This window comes from Rhinopithecus roxellana, chromosome 3 (genome assembly GCF_007565055.1).
Source record: "Rhinopithecus roxellana isolate Shanxi Qingling chromosome 3, ASM756505v1, whole genome shotgun sequence".
NCBI lineage: Eukaryota > Metazoa > Chordata > Mammalia > Primates > Cercopithecidae > Rhinopithecus > Rhinopithecus roxellana.
In genome coordinates this window covers 83296637-83299531 of record NC_044551.1, presented here as the reverse complement: position 1 = coordinate 83299531, position 2895 = coordinate 83296637, and the positions used below count along the sequence as shown (strand labels likewise).

The following is a 2895-nucleotide window of genomic DNA, read 5'->3' as shown; positions in this document are numbered from 1 at the left end:
CTCAACTCTTCCCTATAATATAACCAAGGAAACAAACAAAACCCGTCTAAGTCTTGATAACTTAAATAATTAATTCAAAGAGGGAAGTGGTTTTGAAAACACAAAAGTTAAACAAGATATAAGAAAATCACATGTATCTTAAAAGTCCAATACCTGTCCAGATCTTTTTTTTTTTTTTTTTTTTTTTTTTTTTTTTTTTTTTTTTTGAGGCGGAGTCTCGCTCTGTCGCCCAGGCTGGAGTGCAGTGGCCGGATCTCAGCTCACTGCAAGCTCCGCCTCCCGGGTTTAAGCCATTCTCCTGCCTCAGCCTCCCGAGTAGCTGGGGCTACAGGCGCCCGCCACCTCGCCCGGCTAGTTTTTTGTATTTTTTTGTAGAGGCGGGGTTTCACCGTGTTAGCCAGGAGTTAGCCACCGCGCCCGGCCCAGATCTTTTAAGTTCTGATTAATATCCTAAAATCTGTAGGAAGTCTTGTTCAAGTTTAATTTGGAGCAGAATTGTGCTAAGTTCAGGTTTTTAACAGGCATTATGGGTGATTTCTTTTAACTTTTATTCATGTGATAAAATTACATACATATTCCTGTTCAGAATATGCATGCATGACTTTTTTTTTTTTTTTTTTTGGCAGATAAAGGCTTGTTTTATTTTAATGGCTGATCTATGTAATCATGGAGACCTGTATGTACAAAGGGGGAGCTTTTATTTCTTGGTCTCTTTCTGCTTGGACAAAGTCTTGATTTTCTCCCCCTTCCTGGCCTGGAGGCGCTCTTCACCACACTTTCATGCTTCCTTGGTCTTAGACCTGCGGGCCTCAGCCTGGTCAGCCAGGAGCTTCTTGCAGGCCTTGCCTGCCTTCAGCTTGTGGATGTATTCCATGAGAATCTGCTTGTTTTTGAACACATTCCCCTTCATCTTCAGGTACGGGCTGTGATACATGTGGCAACCAATCTTCTTAGATTCACGGTACTTTCTGAGCAGCCAGTGCAGAATCCTCATTCTTATCCAAGTGACCTGCCCTGGCATTTGGGCATTTGGCCATATGCTTTTGCTTTCCTATGCACATGTGCTTGCCCTTCTGGTGGGCCAAGGTGTTTTTCCAGAATCGAGCCCAGGAATGGACAGTCACAGGCTTCCAACTAATCAGCCCATCTTTGATCAGCTTCCGGATCTACTGATGGGAGTTGGCATTGTCGATTTCATTGGTCTCATTGGGGTCCAACCAGACCTTCTTCTTGCCATAGTGGTGGATGCTAGAGGCAAGCCTCTTCTGAAGCCTGAGCATACTTATGGCTGTGCCCACAGCAGCGAAAGGAATGAGGAAAGAGCTCTGTATGCATGACTTTCTATAGCCCCCATTAACTGGAAATTAGTTATCATTCTGGAATGTTTACCTCTCAGTAACTTGTCACAAGGGTGCAGTGAGTCAAATATGACTGGCATAAAATTACACTCTGGTTTTCTTAGTTGATTTCAGTCACAGAAGGCTGAGGAATTGATCTGTCCACATAAACAGAACTAAGTGCAGTGGTCACCATTGTTTCTGGGTGGTTCTAACTCTCACCACTCTCACAGAGGCTTGGCCAGTCTCCTTTCTATCTCCTGGGCTGACATTTGCTTTCATCCAGCCTGCTGTGCTTCACATTCATATAGACATGTCCCATTATGTTAGAGATTTAGAGCCTGTGGTGCCTTGCACTGGTTAATATCATTCTGTGATATTTATTGAGCACTCATAACGTGCTAGGTGCTGTAACACTGCCTGTATGATAGAGTCCGCTGTGAGCACAGCACAACACAGCAGGTTGACACACTGTGTATTTTTCCTAGCTTTAATTTCTTAGGCTGAGATGGAATTATTGAGCACTCATAACGTGCTAGGTGCTGTAACACTGCCTGTATGTTAGAGTCCGCTGTGAGCACAGCACAACACAGCAGGTTGACACACTGTGTATTTTTCCTAGCTTTAATTTCTTAGGCTGAGATGGAATTATTGAGCACTCATAATGTGCTAGGTGCTGTAACACTGCCTGTATGATAGAGTCCGCTGTGAGCACAGCACAACACAGCAGGTTGACACACTGTGTATTTTTCCTAGCTTTAATTTCTTAGGCCAAGATGGAATTATTGTCCCATTTTTCTTCTCCATGAAGAGCATTTAACTTCATTCTATATTGTGTTCCCTGCATGCCTACTGACAATCTGAAGATAATATCACTTGGTGCTTGAAGCTAGAAATCCTTATTTGTTCTGATATCACATAATTTATGTTTGCAATTTCAGGCAGGTACAAATTTCTCAGAGTATATGGTGTTTCTTGTAAGAACATTCAACAAATTTATCTCAGCTTCTTTGAAACTAGGATTTAAAAACTCAAATATCTATATTCGGCTCAATAACCACAGACAGTAATGACACCTCTAAGTAGCTAATGCAGGCGTGTAATTTGCTCGTAGCCCTGATTTAACTTTATTTACAGATTAAAATTGAATTGCAGTTGATTTATTGATATAATAGGCAGAAAGTGATTATCAAGCATCCATCACTGATAGAGGAAAAACCAATCAAATTATGTTTCAAGTTTTGCTTTAACCTAAACTAACTCATCACCTTCTAAAACTCAGAGGATTTGAGTCATATTCTCCCACTAAAGTCAATGAGCCACAACTCCCACTAAACTCATATCTGCTCCTTTAAAGGCATTCAAGAGTTATACTAATTTGCATGACTCCCAAGTTGTTATAAAAGGAAATGGCAATCGGCTGGAGATTTAGTGTCTGTACTTTTTCCCCATGTATGTAGCCATGGTAATATTCTTTAATGTTTATTGTAAATCCATAAATGGGCTTGGTCTCATGCTATCCATGAAATGGTATCGACCTGTGCATACAACTCAGCTG

At 41.3% G+C, this 2895-nt stretch overlaps 1 pseudogene; it reads right to left on the bottom strand.

Moving 5' to 3' along the window:
* Positions 1-697: 697 nt before the first annotated feature.
* LOC104673862 lies at positions 698-1283 on the bottom strand (annotated as a pseudogene).
* Positions 1284-2895: the final 1612 nt, after the last annotated feature.